Source organism: Limulus polyphemus, unplaced genomic scaffold (assembly GCF_000517525.1).
Source record: "Limulus polyphemus unplaced genomic scaffold, Limulus_polyphemus-2.1.2 Scaffold2477, whole genome shotgun sequence".
In the NCBI taxonomy this organism is placed as follows: Eukaryota; Metazoa; Arthropoda; class Merostomata; order Xiphosura; family Limulidae; genus Limulus; species Limulus polyphemus.
The window spans coordinates 34,332-51,043 of NW_013668087.1; the positions used below are offsets into that span (position 1 = coordinate 34,332).

At 33.3% G+C, this 16,712-nt stretch overlaps 1 protein-coding gene across 3 annotated transcripts in view; it reads left to right on the plus strand.

Moving 5' to 3' along the window:
• LOC106467072 (receptor-type guanylate cyclase gcy-2-like) overlaps positions 1 to 16,712 on the plus strand; it is a 98,626-nt gene that overhangs the window by 1,903 nt on the left and 80,011 nt on the right. Inside the window, exon 2 of one of the 3 annotated variants that reach the window (XM_022395183.1) lies at positions 15,833 to 16,049. The exons of the other annotated variants lie outside the window; for them this stretch is intronic. The gene's annotated coding sequence lies outside the window, so the exon portion shown is untranslated. The remainder of the gene's footprint in view (positions 1 to 15,832; positions 16,050 to 16,712) is intronic. 3 annotated transcript variants of the gene reach the window in all.

Below are 16,712 nucleotides of genomic sequence, written 5' to 3' on the forward strand. Positions count from 1 at the left end.
AATATAGAAACATGTGTACAGGTATTTCCAAAATATGCAAGTATTAGTGATTGAATCAAACAATATATATATATATATATATATATCGCTATACCGTTGTCAACTTACTGTCATAACGGATAATGTCTCTGGTAATAGCACACAAATGCGTTGGGGATATTCTATCTATCAGACAAAATCCAAACGCCGATGTCAAGTTATAATAATAATAATAATAATAATGAGGTCAAAGCTAATTAATTAGATTTGGACATTATTTTTATAGAAGGTACAGTGCGGTTGACTATTTTTGATAAAAGCAGATAATTTAATTTTCCTATTCTAGTTCTACCCACACCTAATAGTGTTATTCCGAGTATTAAAATCTATTATTATATCTCAACTAAAACGGTTCTTGATAGTCTGTAATAGCTATAATATTTTATGGATATTGTTCTGTTATTAAGAAATAAACTGAAAGATAATGGATATAAAGACAGACAATTAAAGAAATACTTAATTTTTAATAAATATAAAAATATATTAGAATATTAACTATCGATTAAGGAAAATAGTTATAAAAAGAGGGAGCTAGTTACTTTAGTTTATAAATAGCTAATAGTAATTTTCCAAGTAATTTTATTCAGTATTACCGGAACGGAAAGACTAATTTCAAGTAGTTGGGCTTGTCTCGGCGTTCCCGTGTGATACTTGAATAAATCTTCAGGAGAAAGGGAGGAGGTTGGGAGTTGAACTATATAAGAACTTTTAAGGTAGGGTGTATAGTTCTGTTGAATATTTTATGGTTCATTTTAATATCTTTTTGTAAGGGTGGAGGTTGGGAGTTTAACTAATAGAAATATTATGGTGGCTCCATTTCAATTCATTTCTACTTTAATGGTAACTGCCTTCCCACAACTGGCTATAGACAGTGAAAAGCAGGAGAAACTGAGAAGGTGTGGGTGTAAGCACTCAGCTTCGTACCCTTATTTAATTGAGTTTTTTATGATTTTCCACGATGGCTGACCAGATTACTACAGACATTATCCGTTATGACAATAAGTTGACAAACAGGACCGATAACGGTATAGCGATATTTAATTAATTGTTGTTTTATAGTGCTGATTTAATCGCCCATTAACAATTAATGTATTCAATAGTTTATAAGCTGAAACATTATACTGGTTATTGCTAGTGTTAGTACTATATAAGAGTTTATGAAGACTAGTCTTGACAACATCTTAACTGGAAATCTCAACTGGGATTTGTCGTGATGAAGTGATCTAATAATTATCCAAGTTTCAGATTGTGTCAGCTGGTTGCTTATGCGTTCTCAGACGTATTTAAGATTTTTAATCTTGAAATATTTAGGAATTTGGGTATATCACTTACATCTCGAAAATTTTTTAGTTGGACATTCTTCATAAACAAGATACCTTGTTACATGAATACAAGGGAAAACATAAGTTGAGGTATTTGAAAGAATAATACTTTATTATGTTTCGTAAGGAGTTCGCTGTCTTCCACGTTTTACTGAATGTACGTACATCATCAATAATGTACCTAGTAACATAACTATTATGATATGTAGTTATTATATCTTAGGAGTTTGTTTTGTGAACCCTCGGAATTATAGTTAATGTGGATTTCACTTAAAAAATCACGTAGTTTAGAAGGAGACCAAAAAGAATAATTGGTAAACAGCGACATAAATTTGATAGCAGAAATAACATTAAGATGCCATTAGTAAACTGGTGAAAATAAAATATCTTATTAGTTAATGGATAAGCTACTAACGTCTCAGTAATATCGTGATCCAGCAGATTTAACCTTCATTAGAATTATTTAATAGAGATGAATCTTTAAAAAATTTTTTTGCTCGGTAAGAAAAACTGGTGGTGAATTAAGCTCAGCAGCGAACTTGCTTTTAGTCATAGCTTACATTTATAGCAAATGTTGTAGCATTTGTGTTCTGGTTGAAAAAAAAAAGTCAATAATAACCATAGTATGGGAATTAGTAATACTAAAAACTGACATGTGGGTAAAGTAGAGGTTTCATGTTGTCCGAGAAATAAGTATACAGTCAAACCAATAGCCAAACAAAACTCGAGCTAGGCATAATATGGTAGAAATACTGGTATTTAGGTCAAGGTTTTTAGGCTATTTGAACGGCTGTTTTAAGAGCAATTATTATTAGCGCAATGCAATAATTTCTGCATTTTAGTGCTAAGAAAGTGAAGGAACTATAATACAACTGACTTAGTGGCTAAGAGGTGAAGTGCTGCAAACATTGATGTTATACAAGCTCACTGCAGCTAAAAAAAAATTGCAGTAAAACTAATTGTCAATTACTTCTTGCAATACAACTTAATTTCGAGATGGAGTATGATAATATATTTGATATATGTGTGTAACTTGTTGGTACACAACTTATTCTAGTTTCGAATTGTTTACATTAACATTTCATTTAGGTTCAAAAGTTGTTTTTTTTTATCCATGTGGTGGAGCTGGTGGTTTTTTCCTTTGGTTTGTGATCTTTATACTTTAAGCTCGAATATAAAATTAGAACCTCCTACCTCTTCTATTTGCTAAGATATCATAATATTTATCAAATCCACCATATTGGCTCTGCCCACCACTTCATTACTTGAGAAGACTTGTTTATCTACGCCTACTTTCAAAAGCTCTACATTTCCTCTACGTAATTATGTTATTCTTTCAAAGCTATTTATGAGAGAAAACCTCTTATATTGTTGGAGAGTTTGAAGTATTATGATCAGTACTATATTCCAAACAGAAATTATATTTTTAGACCCAAATACAGCATAGTTAAGAAGCCTGGTAAATTACAATCGATTTTTGTGGTATCAGTATACTTATTTATCATTTTTTGATATTCAAAAATGCATATATAGTCTACAAAAATTATTTTCTACATGACATATGAATTTGGACAAGGCTTATGAAGAAGGTTAGCAAGTATGACTCACGAGTGCTAAAGAAAACTTCAAAACATCATAAGTAGTGGAGATCATTGTTTTGTGAATATTTTTTATTTACGGTTTTACGTTTTAAGAAAAATAACTGAAATTTATTCATGTCACCTAGACGGATGGGAATTTACCAATTGACAAATTATATCTATGGTGTATTTTTGGTTCTTCAGTATCTACCTTAAAGTTTAACCCTTTTTGCCTTGTTGCAACTTTTTTCTTTTTTTTTTTTTTTTTTTTACTTTTTAGGTGTAAATTTTGCTTCGAAGCTTCAACTTAAGAGCATTCTTTTGGGTTGAGCCTTATAATAAGAGATTGTATAGAATAAACCTTAAAAAAATTAGAATTTTTTCGGAAAACGTTTTCGGACAAAGGTATAAACAAGAGTTCTGTTGCGTCATCGAGTCACATGACTACTGTGACGCAACGTTTCTAGAACTATCATGTATCTTGGCGAATGGTCTAGTATTTGCTAGATAGGGTAGGCTGGTATATAAAAGAGGGGAATGTAATGTGTGTATAGACAGTGAGTAATTGAACTGCAGTCACAGGGTATTGTTGAAGTTAACGTTCGTTCGTTACAGTGTTGTTTTAGCGCGAGTATTGAAATTGAGTGTATCGGTAAAGTTGTATTCGGAAAGAATAAACCAGTTTTATTAAGTAAAGACTTGTGTCGTTAAAGTTTCGTTGGAACGAAGTTACGGAAAAATCAATTAACAAACGAAGACGTAACAGTTCCATTCTAATTTGTGGTAATTTCGTCCCCTGAATCCGAAATGCTTGAAAAAATATGTGAAAACCTGTAATTTAGGATAAATGCACAATATCAGGAATACGCGTAACGAGAGATGATCTCTTTCCTATTCGATTATGTAATAACGCACCAAAGCAAACAATGAATCATATTAGAACCTCATAACGGTTTATCTGAATAGGCTTACTCGTGTTTGAAATATAGAACTAAATCTAGATGCAGATTTAAACTTCATTATATTTATCTTATTATTGAATGGATACGCTACTAACGTCTCAGTAAACAAATCTAGACGTATCAGCAGATTTAACCTTCATTAGATTTATCTTATTATTGAATGGATACGCTACTAACGTCTCAGTAAACACTGGCAGCGAGCTTGCTTTGTCTTAGGGTGAGAGACGTGGTTTCAATAATCTTCCAAATAACAGCACAAACGAATATTTGCTTGAGCGTAGTTAAACAGTATTTGTTTCAGAATTCACCACCTTGCAATTTTGAAGAAATCAGGAGAATGGAAGATTCATTTCCCATCCAATGATAAATTATTTAATCGGGTTCAATCACATTATTTATTAATTAACGGATAAAAAAGTAATTTTTTGAAAATTATTTTTTACAACTTATTTATTTCTTTATCCGTAAGTAAAAATCAATTTAGTTTGACAAGTTTTTCTTACAAATTATTCAAGTTTAATCAAAGCTTGAATTTTAGAAATGACTACAAACCTGTAACTTAATTCTGTTTCATCGATTCGTAATATTAAAAACAAGAATAAACTTTTACGAAGGTTTTCATTTTGCGTGTGAAATATTACAATTGACACGTTGAAAAAAATTGTACCTATAAAAAAGTGCAATCAATCGGAGAATTTTCCTTGAATTGAATTCGCGAAACTATACAGGTTACTTATGAGGACGTATAAAGTTTTGTAATTCAGTAATACAAAAAAAGGACGATATAGTATTAATTGAAACATGATTCTATAAATCATTATATCAATTTATCTTATCATACCAAATAATTTAGAAATACAAAATCTGGTTTTTCCCAAATCTGTCGTTTTTGTTACTCCCACCATTTCAGGAGGACGATTTTTAAAAATATTGTGCAGGGTAAGCCATTAGCTACATCTTGTTGTATTTTTTTCTTCTACCTAATAGTGAGAATGTTTTTTGTTTTTTTTTAAATTAGGTGCAACTTCAGAATATTTTCTTTCACGTTGCGAAGTTAGCTCTATAGACATGTACGTCGCTTTTTTCTAAAACTAAGAATAAACAATTTATTAAATTTTTTGGCACGTGCGTAATGTTCAATCTTAAAAACTCAATTTTTTTTAATGATTATTTTATACACATTTCTATAAAAATGAGATTGTTTCCAGTCTCCAAATTACTAAAATACAATAACTTACTGTACAGGATAAAAAGTGAAAAAAAAAAAAACACGATTAAACTGGAAAACAATATCAGTGTAGCCGTCTGTCCACCACCACCAGACCAATCCGCGTTCTGCCCTCGTTTCACCAGGCTTACAGCTGCTTCCACCCACTTGTAGACTCCTGATATGGTGTTTAAGTTATTTTTTAGGAAGATGTAAGAAGCCTCCATTGTTTTTCCACTGTTGCTTTTCCATTCCTTTGCTGATGAATTTAGTTTTCTTACATTTAGGCAGTTGCCCTGCTTCCTCTGAATGTGCTGCTATCGCGTTAGTTTTGTTGTGTCTTCTTACATCCCTTTGTATTCATTTAGTCTTGTTGTCAGGCCCCTATCAGTTTCACCTATGTACTTTACTGCATCCACCACATGGAATGCAGTACACTATGCTGCTGTCTGTGTAATAATAGATCCTCTCATAACATTCATAGTATCATTGCTACCTTAGTAATCTCTAAGATGTATTTGTTGGAGTCAAAATTCATTTGTAGTACAACAACATTTTGTAACGAAATTGGGACGATGCAACAGATCAAACATTTGCGGTTGTACTACCCAGATCTCTCGAATTAGAAATATGTGTTTTAGTCATTGCTATTTTCTTTGAACACATTGCTTTATTGGTGTTAACGTAACTTTGAAAAATATGTGCGTGTGTGAAGATTTTATATAATTTGCTTGGGTCGGTCTATGAAGTACTATGGCGAAACAGGATCTAAGGTTTAAAAGGACGAGGAAGAGTATTAGGGAAACAGCTGCAAAAATTTGATAACAGAAGCAACATTAAGATGTTATTAGTAAATCAATGGAAAGATAATACGTTATTAGTGAATGGTCTCAGTAATATCTTGGTTCAGTAGATTTAACCTTCATTAGCTTTATCTTATTATTGGATGGATACGCTACTAACGTCTCAGTAAACACTAGCAGCGAGCTTGCTTTGTCTTAGGGTGTTCGATGTCTGGCCATACCATGGAGAGAACATTGAGCTAGCTCTTCCGAAGATTTGAGGAAACGTTATCAAGCTATTATGTGCCCTTCACTTTAAGGCAGCGGTGTCGTACCCATCAATATGTGAATGATACATAAGACGTAGGACTGTAACAAAAGGTACAAATCCAAAGACTGATTTCGCGTTGAGATGTCAGTTCATTGGTTTATAAATTAGATGCAACTCGCAAATGAATACGTTTTCACGTTATTATACCGAGTCTCGGGCAGATGCTTCGTATATTCAGCTCATAAAATATATAAACCCTATGAATATGAGGGACTTCCAATGATCGGATTCATTAAAATAGTGTATAAAGCTGGTGATTGTCCTAGCGATGACCTGGACCACTCTAAACACACTGTGCTAACTTTTCATCTGGTAAACTATTTGAAACTAAGCGATGAACTAACTAAAATTACGAAACATTTCACATTAAATTGCTATTAACATATTCTGCTCTTTATACAACAAACTCTGTCTGTGGAATCTACAAGTTTGCTTATAGCATAATTTTTTTCGAGCATCACCTGTGATATTGATCATAAATTAAGCTACAGACTCCTCTTTGTCAGTCTAACAATGCAGACCAATCAGTCCTTCGGATTGTTACTTCAGTAAATAAATAGACAGTATAGAGAGAATTTATGTAGCACTAGTACAGATTTGGGGTACTTGAAACGTTGTTATATACCTTTTTATGTTCATTAGTTTTAAAACCCTTACAGGGCAAGTTTATAACTAAAACAAGTAAAAAATTAAATTATTTTCGGTCTTAGGTTGACCTTTGCTCAATACTTTATATCCTGAGTCAGTATGATGAATGATCTGTATAAAAAAAACCTTTCTGTTAAGACTTGTATTTATCATACATTATATACAGTAAATGGTTTCTTAACCAGTGGTTACAATTATTTACAGTTCTGTTCTACACCGTTCCTGCTTTTCCAGTTTGATAATAAAATGGTGTTACATACTTTAAAATTTCATGACACTTGCCAAACTTAAAGGTAACCAAATATTCTACATAATACAACGTTTTAAAGTTTTCAGGGTTTTTTAATGTTAGAGACATTTCAGTAACACTGAAAGTCCGATAATTGTTTTGGTGTTACGGTGTTAGAAGATATTTAAGGTTAATTGTTATGGAAGTTATCTTGAAAAAAGATAGCATGTAGATGTCTGAGAGCTGGCATATTTTTTCATAAGTGAAGGCTACTGTAAGGTGTATCGAGCGATTGCTAATGTGAAATATGTCATCTTTAATGGTTATCAGATTTACTGGGCTACAGGTGGTCGATTACAATTGTTGCTGAAGACAGTTGGTGATCAAATATGGGCATCTTGCCAGCACCAGGCTGGCACAGGAAATTCTGTCAAACACAAAACTCTGATACTGTGCCATAAAGATAACCAAGATATGAACAAAGACAATCTATGACCTTTCTAAACAGTAAAATCGGAAATATTAACCTCATAAAGAATATACACGAATAAAATACTGTACTCAAACCTATATAATGAAGGCAGATCACATATACACTAAAACCTTTTAAACAGCGAACACGTATTCAAGGCAAAGTCAAACCTCCTATCAGTGAACGCAGAGAATAAATATGGGATAAAAAGTATAAAATAATAAATGAGGATCTGAAATATGCTTCAACCTTATAAACGGTAACACAAAGTAGGACACTGTAATAAAAGGTTTTGACCAGTGAACATAACATATAGAAAATATTGTCAACAGAGAGCAGGGATCTAAGGTGCGCTGCAACCAAACACTCGCAGTGAGCAGGGATCTAAGGCGCGCTGCAACCAAACACTCGCAGTGAGCACGGATTTAAGACAAGCTGCAACCAAACACACACAGTGAGCATGGATCTAAGACACGCTGAAAACCTTGCCAAAAGAGAATGCCAAGTAAACCACGCTAAGATTTGATAAGCAGTAGATACGGATGAAAGACAATATAAAAACCTAGTAAACATTGGACAATGAGAAAAGATGTTGAAACTTGGTAAACAATGGACATGGTTCTGAGACGATTAAATGTGTTAATGAAAGTCGGAACTTATGAATTCACAATATTTCTTTGGTTCTTAGTATTTTGCTGCTACAAAATCCAGCCCATGCACAATTCCAGTATAGTTCAGTAGTCCCTCCAATCTCGTGTTTATAGATTCCCAAATAGCTACAGGGTATAAATATAGTAGCTAAATATTGTTTACAAGTATATACGTAACATGTGGTATGTTGATCACCATGCATCACGGTGATCATACATACAGTACCATTATCAATGATAACATTGTAGTAATGATATCGGGAGCAATAGTCATCCAATCTGCACGAAGCTAATCCAAAGATTTTCATTGTTTCAAATAGGACAATATTAGCATTATGTCCATGTTGGTAATAAAAAAAACTATAAAACAAGATTATTAAAAATTGTTAATTTAAAAAGGGGGAAGAGGGAAAAGTAAAAAACACAGAAACGGGATAGCTAGCTTAAAGTGAAAATGCAATTGAAAAAAAGTAAACAAATAAGCTTAAAAGTTGATACATAGTGTTGACATCATTTCCTCAAGCTACAACTCCCTATTTTGACTCCATATCTAATAGCTGTACTACTTAGGGCTTACATTTTTGTGCTTAAATGGTGGGAACTATTCGTAATAACATTTACTTTTAAAACATTTTTCTACATTAACTATTATCACAAAATGGTAAAGTGAATGCGATTTGTTCTTTTTAAATTTTGAGCTGACTTGGAAAGGTAAGATATAACTTATCAGCTGACTTGGAAAGGTAAGATATAACTTATCAGCTGACTTGGAAAGGTAAGATATAACTTATGAGCTGACATAAGTTATATCTTACCTTTCCCAGTCAGCTCATAAGTTATATCTTACCTTTCTAGTCAGCTCATAAGTTATATCTTACCTTTCCCAGAGCTGACTGGGAAAGGTAAGATATAACTTATGAGCTGACTAGAAAGGTAAGATATAACTTATGTAATGAACGCTTTAAGAAATTTAAGTCACGTGATGGTCCTAACTGATTTATTTCGTACAGGTGAAATATGGTACAAACCTAGTACACGTTTTAAGAAGTTTTATAAATCGCGATGGTTCTAACTGATTATTAAAAGCAAGATATGGCCAAGTACCTTGTGAACGTTTTCTGAAATTTGATAAATCAAAAAAAAATCTTTCTTTCGTTTTGGAAAGAGGAAACACATCGATGACCTCTAAGTCAACTTTGAAGGCTAATGAGAAATAGACACGATAGTCATAAACAAAAATGTACAAGTTTTGTAGAGAATCACTAGATTATCCAATTGTGTAAGATAATGAACATAGTAGGTATGTTTTATGTTCAATTTACCGATTTTACATTAACCGTTGATCATGTGACGGAAAATAAGCAATTTTATATCGTTCTCTGCTCGGAGGGAATTAAATGACCCCCATGTGATACCGTTATCGCTGACTGTATAATAAGCCTGGATACAAAGGCATGTTTGTAGGTTGATATGAAGATAAAAATAGCACATTTGTTTTTGTTTTTTATGTGTGCGGTATGTACTTGTATATTTCAGACGATCATTAGAATAATGAAGACGTGGCAATTGTACTGTTTGACGACAGAGCTCGCGGAATATTTTTACATCATACTGTATGAAATAATTACCAAGTATTAGCCTCTATCATCATCCCCAGTATTGAATATTCTGATGTACGTCTCTAAGAAATAAGATATTAAATCCATTATATAATTTATATTTGGAATGTGTCGAGTACAAATTGGGCAAGTGTTCCCAAGTGCTAGTATGCGTACCATATATTAAAAGTTCTTGTGTATTCCGTAAATAAAGCTTCGACATAAATTAGGTTAGGGCTTGCAATACATTAAATACTTGCTTATACAAACTGAGTGGCTAAGGTATGAAAGTGTATAAACTAAGTGTATGCTGAATGAGCTGTATTAATACTTGGACATAATAACTAATTATATTTGTTTAAATACATATTTTTCTATAAAAATGTAGTTAATAAGTTTCCTAACAATATAAATTTCTTTTGGATTAACATTTGAGCTGTGAGCAGCTTTGCACAGTAGAATAAACTATTCAAACAGTGCTTATATTTGTTCACTGAGCAACAGTTCATCACAGCAAGTTTTATTGCATTAAGTAAGTAAAAATAGGGCGTGGGTTGGTCCTGTGATAAAGTTCTGGAGTTGGCGAACTGGATTCTAATCCCTATTATACCACAAAATATTCTTCTCACTTATTGTGGATGCTGCTGTCTGTCTGCATTCCCTCATACCAGCAGTCCAAAATTAAGGACGGCAGCAGATAGCATTAGAAGTTTTGCAATAAATACAATAACAAATAAGTGGGTCTCTTTTTCTTTATGTTTATATCAGTGACAAGGTTTTCGCTTTGCCTTTAGTCAGATTTACACGACGGTATAACTGACTAAATCCTGGTGAACGTTGTTCACACTGCTAAATAGCATCGTGGCAACTCTGATATTTGTATCTTGTCAGTAGTGTACTTCATGTTTAAATTATATTATAAACGTTAAACATTTATAAAAAAATGTTTTTTCTTCTGGTGGTCAATTGGAAAGTTACTGTTATTCGATGTTGTAAACAAACTGGATTTGGTGAATTTTTAGGTAGTTAGTCACATAAACTCTCAAATGAAAAACACGGCTGTTTATTATCAATTCTCTTCTCTGGCACCACAATTCTGAAACAGTAAGGGATCAAATTGATGAAAGGATTGATCAAATACTTGGTCAATTGTGATGATACACATTAACTTTTTTTATATCAGTTCTCGACTACAATAACAATTTGAGGTAAAAGACAATAAAAAATGTCTGTTGTTAGGGCGTATTTGGCAAGAGCTATTGCAAAGGTTGAGATGCATTCCATGTACCCACAAAGTTTATTTTAGATTTATTACAAGTAACCCACCCTTCTCGGTAGCACTTTTGAAACATCCCCGCTGGCCCATAAATTCCCTAATTCCCAATTAGCCATTAAATGCAAGAAAATTCAAATTAATTGTATGACAGGAAAGTTGGGGACTTGTTTTATCTAACGAAAGATCGTTTGATTTGAAAAAGAACAGTTTTGTCTTATTTCGCTATAAGAATTTTGATTTTAAAGAAAAGTGATTATTTCTTTGTAATCTCCCTGGCTGTTAGAGCTACTGTGTTTACTATCTGCATAATTCAAATTATTGACGGTTACCAAGGTGATATCATTACTTATGTGTTTCAATCCTATTTCTTGAATTTTACACACTTCTAACTTAAATATTTTGTGTGTACAACTGAAAACAATGAAAACCGACATATGTAAAAAGAAAAATCATGTTAATATTGCGAAAAAATCTCAAAGTTTGAGATGTGAGCATTAGTCAGAAGTCGTCATTCTTTGGTACCCTTATGCATGCCGTTTTTAATTCATGACATTAGTTAAAATGTTCCTGGAATTATTTGTAGTGTTTAGTTGAGTTGGTACCCTGTGAGGGATTTATATAGAAAGTTCTGCGATATGTTTTGTTGAATTGGTGAATAAAATTTTGATTTCGGTCCTCGAGGCTGATTACAGCCGTTTTAGGGTTCTGTAATAAATGAATTAACCAATGTTTTGTATGATGGCCCTCTAGATGAAGAACACGTATACTTTGTCAGAATTAATGATGAGCGATTAATCGAATTTACATGATTACGTAACACCAGTATTTAGAGTTGATTGATACATAGTCAATATCTTATCTCCAATCTATAGGGCTAATCGAAAAAACGCAAAAAACATAATCTTTCTTAATGTTGAAATGTGCACTAAAAATACACGTTAAATAAATACATCGCGTTCGTGAACTTTCGTATGGTATTCTTGTTTTTCGTTTATCTTTATCCACGTGTTTTTGTTTTCTAAAAAATGATCTAATTAGAATAATCCTACTTTATCATAACCAATGGATTTCACAATATTACTTTAGATGAAGGACATGCATACTTTATCATAACCAATGGATTTCACAATATTACTTTAAATGAAGGACATGCATACTTTATCATAACCAATGGGTTTCACGATATTACTTTAAATGAAGGACATGCATACTTTATCATAACCAATGGGTTTCACGATATTACTTTAGATTGTTACGTATTAGAATTTCAAGTAGTAGTTAAATTATACTCTGGATTTAGTATATAAATATATGCCAATATATAGTCAGTTTATGATATTTGCCAGCAACATTAATACACACCGTTTTCGTTTTTAACACAAATACGTTTTAATATACACAACAATACAATTTACAATAACAATTATTACAAACAATGATTCATAAACAAAAGTCATCTTCACAGAATCATCCACCCTACTTCTCCATTTCTGGTGTCTCTTTTGACTTGTCAAGAATGAACTTTTAGTATACACAAAGTGCTTAAAGGGAGTACTGCACATGAAATGTGTGTCGCCATCCTATTATTGGAAGGGAATAGTTTAATGATAATTGCGTCATAGACTAGCACAGTAAACACTATTACATGTAAGGATAGGAGTTTTGTTCAATGGCTTAGCACATATACAAAAACATTTTGCCAGTAGCACGAGGTACTAGCTATCTGTTCTATGAAGTACTTGCCCATGACTTGCATATAATGTATGATTTTCCAGGTATTTCATGATAAATAATAATTTGTTGTTTAATATTTATAACTAAATCTAATTGCAACAATCGTATTTAATATATAAATTTCTCTGTTTTAACAAAGGTACAATAGAGTCATATAAGTGATGCTTGTTTTCCGTAAAACACATCTAAATGGAAGAGAGAATTTTTGAGATACAGCAATACAAATCAAGCTGAACGCCCTCTGGCTTGTTTTATACATACAATTTGTACTGATTGTCACTGCGTAACTTTTAATGTTTATATGAACGCTAGTCATTAGTTTAGAGATGCATTTTATTGAAATGTAATCATAGTCTGAAAAATTACTTTCTTTCGCTATCATTAATCTTCAATCATCCATTTATTTATATTCTAAAGCTCACAGCAGGTGCGTCTTAAGATACTATGTATATTGTTATAATCCCGGTGATCTAATTTTGTATCCTTGCTTCTCAATCGAGTACTTAACCCAGTCAATGGGTTAATTTCAGCTATTATGAGTTTTTTGGAACCAGTACATTAACAAAAATGATGAATAAATGTAATTCTGGAAGAACTTGTTTGTTGTCATTGGAGATCAATAGTATGATAGAGAAATAAAGATTTATGATTGATTTAGAGTAGTGAATTCCATAGTTACATATGTAAACATCAAACTTAGGAGATGGCCCGAACTTACTTATGGAAACAGAAGTCCAAGAGCGGTGGATGTTATTGCATGAAAACGCTAAGTTAAAAGCTAAAGACTCTATATTTGCTCCTGATAGTAAGGTCTTTTCTGTGACAAATTTTCTAGGTACATATGAAAATGCACAGACACATTCATTATATGTATTTTTAATCCATACTAACAATATCTAAGAAATTTAAGAACTTCCCAGCTTTAGCAGTATTTTGGAAATGGTTCTGGTTAAGCCCAAATAAGAAAGATTGACTTGTGTGAGACTTTCAATCTGCGTGATGCTCTGACTTACAAACAAACAAAAACCCATCTTCCCAGTACAAGAAATTTTTCGAATATCAGAAGAACAAGCCCTAGATTGTACGTTGATCAGCATAATGTATGTAATGTGATATATGAATATATAATATTCTTATTATAATTGTTCTTATTTTAACATTTATTTTGTATGTACACTCTGGATATATAATATATATATCCATAGTTCACATACATGTGGTCGAAAAAGCCGTTGAGCTTATCTCGTTCTAGCTGACTTTGCTATTTGTGGCCAGGTGGTTAGGGCGCTCGACACGCAAATTGCGGGTCGCGGGTTCGAATCTCCGTCACACCAAAACATGCTCACCCGGTGTGCGGACTAGGACGCCAATCCTCTTTCCGGATACACATTTAGAGGTGTGAGAAACACCATACACAACTACTAACTACTTTGCTATTTTTTCATTCTCTAGGATAGTATTTCTCAATCTTTTCGATACAGGGACCTGCTGAACTGTCTTGGACCACTAACATGCAAGTACAATGAAAAAAAAACATTACGATTTCCTTACGAGTATTCAGATATTGTTTGTTTTCGTGAAATGTCACGGACTGGCAAGGTGGTTGTAAGGTAGCGGTACTGGTCTGCGGATAGCCCTCGTGTAGCATTACGCGAAATTCAAACCAAACCTTGTGTCCATCTGGGGCTTCGGCTCTGCATGGGGGCTTTCCACACTTCTCCAGTCCAGAGTTTGTATACTGAGTCCCATGAGCTTTCTCTTCACCTCTTCCGTTTGCAACTTTCTCTACAATATGCTACCAAGTTTTGCTCCTTACCACAGCATCCCACCTGGGATTGTGTCTTTCTTCTTCAGTGGGCTATGCTCTTTCAGAATAGACGGTCTGCAATTCCCTCTTTTGACATTCATATCCAGGCGCAACTGGCTGAATTGGGTCTGGCATTGTATAACGTTGCTGTCCCCAATGATTAGCTAATTCCACCGTGGCTTATTACCATTCCCAGATATGACCTTTTCTTGAATCATCTGAAAAAGGCAGATACTTCCGATTGAAAGTACCGTCTTCTATTTACTGAACATATTTTGAACCATCCTTCTATTCCCGTTTACACCGATGGTTCGAAATCGGGTGACTGTAGGCTCTGCCATGGTTTGCTGTGGCTCAGTTGTTGCTTTCAGGATCCCTTCTACAGTCTCTGTGCTCACTGCCGAGTTGTATGCCATTTCTCTAGCCCTGGATCATGTAGAAACTATGCAGTACAGTAATTATACTATTTGCACTGATTCTGCTTGCTATCTACTGTCACTGGAATTGATTAACGTTAGTTCTAGCCATGTTCTCGTCGATATTAAACAAGGACTGGCCCATTTTTCTCTATCTTCTGTTTCTATCCAGGTTTTTTGGATACCTGGCCATGTCGGTATTCACGGGAACGAGCTCGCTGACACCACAGCTAAGTCCGTCTGTTCTGGTACTGCCACGCTGTCCCTTATATGGACTACGGTTCTGTATTCAAGGCAGTCGATTTGGGATGACCAACGTCATAACAAGATTTTTCAGATCAAACCTTCTGTTGCTCTTTGGCCGTTTAGGTTCCGTAAGGATCAGAAGGAGGAAGTTGTCCTGGCTAGACCACACAATGATCAGTTTTGAATTCGTCGTTTTCTTTTATCTGGTACTGACCCACCAATGTGTAGCACTTGTGACACTCAAGTCACAATAGCTCACATTTTACTGTTGTGCCATCGTTACGACCGTGAGCGGCGGAACCATTTCCGACATATACTATCTACTGGTTTACCCATGACGTTGGACGGTGTCATTGGCAATGGTGACATCGTCCAACGTGATTGTATTTTAAAAGTTTTTACGAGCCATTGGCCTTTTTAATTCTATTTAAATCTTTTATCTGAATTGTGGACATTGTTCAGTTTTAACTCGTTTTATTTTTACATTTTATAATAATTTTTCTTTCACGGTTTTTACCGGTTGTTTAGTGCAGATAGCCTAATTGCTTTGTGCCATAACACTCCAACCAACCAACCAACCAACATAGTATCGGGAACCTTTCTTAAGGTGTCATGTCAGACGTTATTTATCAATGATAAAGTGAAGGCACCAAATGTGCATGCACCTTGGGCTGGACCACTGCATCCTGAATCCAAGGAAGATCTTCCCAGGGTTGAGGTCACTTTGAGGGGTAGACAAACACTGTAAAGGTAGAAAAAAAAACTTATTTACGACTTATTTCGTACTTTTATTTTTGGAGTTTATTTGATCTCGTATATTTTGCTTTTAAGGAAAGATGTTTTAGTGAAATTATCTATGTGTGTAAGAATTTCATACTTTGTATTTTGCATTTTTAATTATAGTTTACCTTAAGATTTATTTTGTATTTTGCTTATTTAGCATGTTTTATTAAGAATTAATTTTGCTCGTGTTTTTTTTTCGGAAGGGCTTTACTGTATTATGATTATATTACTGATTTCATTATGGGTTATTTTGTTGTATTTAATGTTAAAGGGCAAGCTGCTATTTAACTATGTTTTAATGTATCTATTGAAAGGAATTATGTTGAAGGGTGTGTAATTTTCCGCGATATTAAGAATTTATTTTGTATGTAGTGTTTTACTATTTTGTGTACTGTTACTTAATATTATTTGTTCTATTTGATTATATATTTTATAATATTTTAACTATAATTATGATTTATGTTAAATGTTACAAGTTTGTATTTTTGAATCTATCATATAAAGATTAATTATTTGTTAAAGGGCATTTTCCAGATATACAATGTGACTGTTACTAGTGAATTGTATTACTGTTATATATATATATATATATATATATATATATGTGTGTGTGTGTGTGTGTGTGTGTGT